This window comes from Dicentrarchus labrax, unplaced genomic scaffold (genome assembly GCF_905237075.1).
Source record: "Dicentrarchus labrax unplaced genomic scaffold, dlabrax2021, whole genome shotgun sequence".
NCBI classification, from domain to species: domain Eukaryota; kingdom Metazoa; phylum Chordata; class Actinopteri; family Moronidae; genus Dicentrarchus; species Dicentrarchus labrax.
The window spans coordinates 17,093,939-17,102,043 of NW_026136706.1; the positions used below are offsets into that span (position 1 = coordinate 17,093,939).

The window sequence follows — 8,105 nt, forward strand, 5'->3', positions numbered from 1 at the left end:
CCACTCAACCCCTCTCCCATCTGCTTAGTCCGCTTAAAACCCAACCCCCCCAAATACTATATATACTCTTTTTCACAAATAGCACAAGCATTTAAAGATAACTTACACAGGCTATAAAGTTTTACTTCATCACCTGTACTGTTCCTCCAACTTGTAGTCAGAGAAACTGAGTCACTGCAAACTACACTCAGACCTCCTACACCAAGAAATGCTGGAAGGAGGTCTGAACATCTGTTGTGGTGTGCTGTCTTCGTGTGTCCAAGGAGACAAAGTCAGAGCCAAAGGCAGAAGCCCAGCTGTTGGGATGTGGGTCGGCTGCATCCGGGCCGGAGGATGTTTTCAAACCTATCTGCTCAGTATGAGACACCTTTGACAGTGTTGTTATTATTACAGCACTATTACTGATAACCAGCAGTATATGAAGCACATCGACTCAAGAGGCCTGCTATGTTACAGATGCTCAAAAGGTTAAGAGCCAGTCAAACTGATCAGTTTTCTGCTTTTGCTGTGAACCTTGGCTCAGCATGGCCGTACAAAATATCCTCACTTCATCTACATGTCAACAAAGCATTCCTTCAAGACACTGTAGGACACATTCCCCATTCTTGGCCTGTGAAGCACATTCTCTGCAGTTTAAAATGGATTAAACATTTGCTTTACCGGCAGAGGTATCGCTGATAAAAAAGAATCTTCTTCAGCTGCACAGAGCTCCACACACACACACACACACACACACACACACACACACACACACACACACGCACACACACACACACACATACAAGGCCCCCATTTCCATCCACAGTTACTGGCTCTGACAATGAGACCGAACCAGCGGCGGCTCTCTCCCTGTCACAACAAGCTGGCCCAGGGAAATCAAAGCTGCAGATGGAGACCGTTTTGTTTATCAGGTGGAATGAAGATTGGCGAAACACAGCAATGTAATGAGGAAAAAGTGAGATTTAAAAAATACATTGAAATATCCCCACATATTGAAGCAATGAGGGAAATAATAGCACATTCAAACAAACCTTCCCCATCCACTTTATAATATTAAAAATGGATGAATGCGACTCAATACCAAAGGCACAAAGGATTGATACGAATGAGAATACTTTACTTTCAGTCTCTTAAAACTGAGGGAAAGAGGGCATTTCAGAGCAATAGCAGAACCAGATGCTTGCATGAGGGAAAGCACTGAAAACCAAAATGAATTCACCAGAGTTCCCTATCCACAGTTATTTGGCACAATTACTATTCTGCTCTCTCTTAGAACAACATGGCATTGCTTTAGCTCTCCCCAAAACAAAAGTTAGGACAAGAATAACCCCTCTCACTGACAATCATAAGCTTTATGTAAAAATACACAAAACTAAAAATCTTGGACAAGTATGACACAAATTGTTCCCCCTGCACAGGAAATGTTATATTTTTGCCAGTTCACTAATTTGCCAGCAGTTGTTTTGGAAGGAAGCTGATATCAGTGTATTCAACAGCAGATGTGATGCATGTGCAAACAAGACATAACTTGTTGAGAGAATATATCCGGCTCCGCTCTAATTTAAAATTCTTATTGAGAAACACATGTGCTACACATGAAGTGCAGTTCTTCTTCTTTGACAGACCTGGTGTTTCACTCCTGTGCATCCATGCATGTGTGTCTCTATTTCCCTGACTGTGCAGTAGGTTGATTCTCATGGAGGAGAAATGAGCGCCCAAGTATTACAGATAACGTCCAGTGTCTGATGGGTAATGCTATTAAATTATTAAACATCTATTTCGAGAAGACGTTAGCAGGAACTTTATGCATGAGGATTTAGGCCCTGGCACTTTTTTTTCTGACTCAACTCACAACTGCTGTTAGCTCCTTGAACTGCAGCGCCACTGCTCACTCTGAGACGATAAGCATTGCTACAAAATTTAAGACGCTGCACCAATTAAACTCCCTTAACCTGATGCCACTAAATGTCTCTTTATCAGATCTTACCTGCTTCCCCATGGCTGCGGTGGAATGTGTCTCTCCCTGGTGAATAAATTCTAGGCAAATACAGAGTGTGACTGTTAGGCAGCTGGTACTCCCCCTGAGGTAAAACAGACAGGAGACAGGAGGTTGAAGGTGTTTCTGTCTGCACGTACACTCCCCTTCATCGGGGTGTGTACACACACATACCTCACTGACATACACTCTGCTTCTCATCTGCTCTACAGGTTCACACAGGAGCACGGAGAGCTCTTGAGAAGAGTACTTAACCCTTGTGCAAGCTGGTACTAAATGGAATAATAGGGGAAGACGTTAATTATCCCCACGCATTACCGTGAAAATTATTTCTTGTTCCAGTATCACTGGCACTGCCAATGGCACTGTTAATGAATAGCTTCTCACATTTTGTGCAGGTGAAAAGAAAAGAAAAAAAACAGGAGAATTGTGTGTCTAAGGCTGGACCCATTACTGATATATTGTAAGTCAGCATCAGATAATAGGGATAAAGGGCTTTTCTTCATCACCACAGGCAGCTCCGTTGAGTTACCAAGCAGAGAAAAATAAGGCTCAAGTTTAAGGATCCACAGCAGCCAGCAGGCAAAGAAAAAAAAGCTTGCTATTAAGCAAGAGAGAATTGCTTTTCTCCACCCTAATGAGAATTCATCCTGCGAGATGGATGAGTCAGTCTAAAAACACAATTCCATGCTTGCAATAATGAGATCATATTTGAGGAATTGGTTGTACATCCCTCAAGTGGGAAAAAAAAGTCAAGGTTACCAAGAATTTCAGCCAGACCTAACCCCCTTACCTTGAGGAATATCCCCTTTTCAACTCCTAATAAAATGCAATTACTGAATGTTATCATTCATAGCGCATACGTGTCAAAAAAAGGTGCGATAAGGCTGTAATGGTCACCACATCAGAACAACTTCATTTATAAAAACTTACATTTAAAGCTTGTGAGGTCAGGGTCTGGTCATAGCCAGGCCGTGCAGTGAAAACAAAATTGAAAAATGGATTTGGAAAGATCTGGAAATTGAAAAAGCAACTTGTCGCGAAATCATCAAACCTAGGACTCTGTAGCACTATCAGGTCCTTTTGGATCACGGCAGAAACCACACAGGAGTTCAAATACAGTTACGTATACATTACTAGATGACAGAGCAGAGTGAAGCATGCTGGTAGCAATTATGGCCAATGTCCCTACATGGGGTAGCTTAATCCCAGGCTGAAGACCTTTCATCTAAAAACCGAACCTATGAATAGTACTGCAGTGTGGTTCAATATTACCTCACTGTCGGGGTGCCCTGATAGCTGAATGATTAAGCCGTATACCACATAGCTACATAAATGTCCCCTTTCTGATTCCAGCCCGGGAACTTTGTTGCATATCATGTCAGAGAAGACTTGTGGCAGAGGAAGGTCAAAGCTAATGATGATGATGATGATGATGATGATGATGATGATAATTATGATGATGATGGAGACTGTAATCTGAATGATCAAGACAGTCAGGATTTAACAATCCTGCATGCACAAGTGGAGCTAGATGAAGTTGATATATTTACTGTTATATATATTCATTGGCAGCCTCCAAAGTGTAAATGTTAGCTTTAGTTTCTTCTTTCATTGCTGCCATCCTGAATGTCACTTGCTCCTGATTATTTATCCTTTTTAAAATGGACGTTATAAAAGGCTGCAGGGTTGCTGGGCTGGAATTAAAACTTCTGGTGTTTAGACTCTCTTTACTCGTGCTTAACAAAATATTTGAAAGAGAGTTGAGTCTATGAATTAAACTGATCTGGTTTCAAGACTGATGGAATAGTGGGCAGGCTGCCATCCTAACTGGTTACCAGCCCAAGAATAACAATCCATTAGGACAGATTAGCATGGATTGGAACGTTCAGTTCCTTTATTCTAATTTAGGAGTATTTTTTTCTTTAAGCCAACATAAAGGCATTCAATTTCAGCTTGCCTGCTTTTTTGTTAGAGAGTTTGCCACAACTTTCAAGATGCCTGCCTTCATGGAGATCAGGAAGGGGGAAAAAAAGTTGGGGATTAGAGGGACTTTTTCCACACCTGTTTGGATGATTACACCTTTACAGTATGATTCATTTGAGTATACAGAGTTTGATGACTTCAGCAAATTTCCAGAAAAGCCAACCCCCAACACCAACCTCAGCCAGATCAACTGAAATGTTTGTCTGTGCAGAGATTTGACGCATTTACTGTACATCTGCAGCATTAAATTATGTGAACTCATGAGTCACATGAGTATGTGTTCAAGAGGATTATCATCAATATTATATTTTCTAGTAAAACAGATTGATTAGGATAAGAATAATATAGACATCACAAACGGTATTATGCGTCTCTACTTTGTGCATGACATTTCGTTTTATCCAGATATTACTCCGTTGCTGCTGAGATTGACGAAACAGCGGAACATTTTCAGATCATTAGCTTTGAAGATCACAACAAATGTGCTGCTGGGACTACAGAGAAGATTGCTGGCACTTTGGCCTTGTGGGAACAAAAACACAGAAAGAAAGTGTCAGAAAAAATCCCAAAGGGCCACAGCAGCGTTCACAAGTCACTTATAAATCGAAGCATATGCTTGTTTCTGATTTAAAAAAAAAACTAATTTCATGCTTTTGGTGCCAGAAATGAAAATAATAATGCTGACATTTATTCAAATTCAAATAATAATGAAATCGATAAATCGAAACGCTTGGTGATTTTTGGTTAAAGCCCTTGATCCTGTGTTCTTCTTATCTGTAAGTCCAAACCTGTTTGTAATAAGAGCTTGCCTTCATACGTGAGCTATGTCCCACCAGAAAGTCAAACCTGAATAACAGCTACTCGAAACCAGCTTACACTTGATTCAAAAAAAGGTTCAAATCCTTGTATGAACATCTGAAGATTTTGAAGTTTGGTGGTATACTGTTTAATTACCTTTAACTGTTTGATTGCTCTTCATTGCATTGCTTTTTATACTTGTCTATATGTATTTTGTGTGTTCTCTGAGAGGGAGGGATAAAGAGCGGCTAACAAACATCTAAGACTTCAATATCAGAACTAAAGAAGGCTTAAAACTAATAATGTTAAAATTGCTTGGACTAGGTGGTTTTAGTGTGATTCTAAGTGATTGTTGCTGGGGTATTTTAGGTTGTTGCTAGGTGGTTGTGTTTTCAAAAACAATGTAGCAACAGATCACTGCCAAATTAATAACATATTTCTCCTCAATGACCTGCATATCAGTGCACTGTATTGTATGTGTTTAGGGGTGGGAACAGCAGGACAAAAAAACCTAGTAGAAGAAAAAATGCATGAGACAGTGCATTACTGGAATCAGCGTGTTTCCAAAAACATATCTAAATATTAGGACCAAAAGGAATAAAGATAAAACCAAGACAGCTGGAAGGAAAAATCTGCCAGCAGGAAATTGGATGACACAGTGGGGAGAAGGTTCATAGAGAACGTCTACTGCCGCTCACTGTCTTCTTGAGGACAATGGTGTGAAATCTTACAGGTGCTCATTAAAGCCTTTCTTTTTTTCCTGGGAACACAGCCATATTACCAAAGTGTTTGTGTGTTTGCATTGTAACTCTGGTTCATTTTTGAAGTCACTCTATGATAATTACCTAGGTCGATCCTTAATTATTAACCACTGGCACAGTCTTTGATGCGTAAAAAAAGCATGATTATATGTTTGAGGCTTGATTTAATGCTATGTGTCTTCTGCAGCCTCTAAGCAGCAGCTTCTCTTGCAATCAGCCTACAAAGGGGAATTACATGGAATTTTAACAAACCCAGCCTACAGCATGCTGAGAACTGTCAAGTTTCTTCCCAAAAACTGAACAATATTTTCTGGTAATGATCACTTGAATTTTGCTACAAAATATATAAACAGTGCAACTGAGATTTGTGCAAGAACTGACGTTTACATTATTAGCCTCCACCCTGTGGTCTGATATGTCCTGAATATGAAACTCAGCTGTGTCTTATCAGTTGCAAAATGGACATATTTAAACTTGACAGTCTTATCCCAAAACGACAGAAAAACACATATTTCAGAGACATCTCAGAACAAACGCTAAGTGACTGCTAAATGACTTGCCGACAGGCTCAACAAGACTGTCAGCAATAAAAAATGAAATTAAAAAGATTATAAGATTATAATAATCATCAGTATGTGTTCATAGCTGTCCCATAAAACTTGATAACAACGAGCTTTGGAGAAAAACATCTGGATGCTCTAATTCCTGTTGTTGCATGGGAGTCATTCTTTCAGCCACATAATTCTCTGTTTGTTGCGCAACTTTGAAAGCTTAAGAAAACTGCCTGTTGAAAACTGCCTTTGGGTGGCTGTCCTGAAGTGTGCTGCTAACACAATTTCAACAGTGGATCATTTGCTGCCCTGCCTGCCAAATAACTGACATACTGAGGTCAGCCCAACTTGATCCCCCTGTCCCACCCAATACACAGCCTGCATCACAACGGAACTGCTGTGCTGTATCATGTGGACTCGAGGAGTGAAGAGGAAAACATTGCTGGCAATATGGGTACTAAAAGCCATGTTGTATTAGAGACAGCACAACCACATGTGCACCCACTAACATAGCGTATTTCATAGCCTACGTGTACACTGATCATTTGAACGCAGGCATCAAAACGGGCAAATTCAACATGTTTTCTACCGTTTTTTTCGGGTTACAACGTGGGCCTTGTTTCAAAATGAGAAATATTTATCGAATTTATTCCAACTGGAGCATGAGGCAGAGCAGATGGGGTGAATGAAATGAGATTTTGTGGGCTGCATAAACACAGCCCTGGTACTGCTTCAGCTGAGATTGTAAAAACAGGAGAGAGAAGAAAATGTTTCTAGTATACTGGACTGATAATCTCCTAACAGATATAAATAAATTGATTTGGAAAGCCTCAAAATAAATTAAAAATTAAAGTGATCTAACTAGAAAGCACAACTTCAAACACTATCTCCAGAGAAGAGGGGGGAGGGGTGGGTCAGAATCCAAATTGCACCAAATAGCTTATTTCTCTTATCAGTGAAACACTTGGTATCTAAAATTTCAGATTTTGTTCATAAAGTGTTGAACTGGACTAAGTTGAGAGGCTTAATACAATAACTGTTAATCCTTTTTTTCTTGAAATTAACTTTATTACCCAGTCATGACCATGACTTATATAAGTTGCTGATACTGACATTTGGGCCCTGTGTCACTCTTGCGTTCATTCATTAATAGTCTGCTGACTGTTGTATTATGCACATTTTTCCATCAGTGAAATGATGGGCATTGTGTTCATTCATTGTTGCCATATACTGTTATTGCTGTATACAGTCTCTCTGTACCAAAGGCTTCGGAAAGACATTTTGTAGACACAATAGAGGACAAGTGGAATCATAAATCAGCACAAAATAGCTTCTTGTCTCAACTTTTAAATATTTGAATACAGCACATTAATTTAACATTGATGCAACAGTGACTGGTGGCAAGAATTATATTTGTCTTAAAGGTCAGATTTTCTTATGAAATTATATACAAAAAAACAACAGTAAACTCTGGGAGTAAATCACTTAAGATGTATGGCAAGTTATTGACAAGCAGTCAGCAGCATATTAAGTAGTCCAGAGTCGGTAACAAAAAATGAAGGAAAATGGTCTGAGGCTACGTAGCATTTGATTTCCAACACCTTAATGAGCTCCATCGAGCTCTACTTTCCCTCCGGAGAGATTTGTATATCAATCTCGACCTTGAAGCACCAGGGCCAGGGTTCTCTTGTTTCTGGACATTCAGCCTCATTTCGGTTGTGACCTTCCTCTGTCCTCCCTGCAGCTGCTCCTGATGCCAGTGAGCGGACAGGATGGACCCCCTGATGGGAACAGTTGCAGCTCTCTGCCAAAGGATCAGCTTACATCCATCAGTGCTGCAAAGATAAGATGTGAAATTAAATATCTGATCTTGATTGTTCGCTTTCGGGAGGCAGGTCACAAATGAAGAAAAAAAATCATCTCCAGGCATCTTCTTTTTTTTTTTCAAAGCTTGGCCTGTTAGTGGTTAGGACATTGAATGGGATAGTCTTAAGGCAGGCTGCTACATTTGCA

The 8,105-nt window shown here is 40.0% G+C and overlaps 1 protein-coding gene across 2 annotated transcripts in view; it reads right to left on the reverse strand.

Moving 5' to 3' along the window:
- mid1 (midline 1) overlaps positions 1 to 2,117 on the reverse strand; it is a 28,406-nt gene extending 26,289 nt beyond the window's left edge. For both annotated transcript variants that reach the window (XM_051404979.1, XM_051404972.1), the window contains exon 1: positions 1,988 to 2,117. The gene's annotated coding sequence lies outside the window, so the exon portion shown is untranslated. The remainder of the gene's footprint in view (positions 1 to 1,987) is intronic.
- Between the last annotated feature and the right edge of the window lie 5,988 nt (positions 2,118 to 8,105).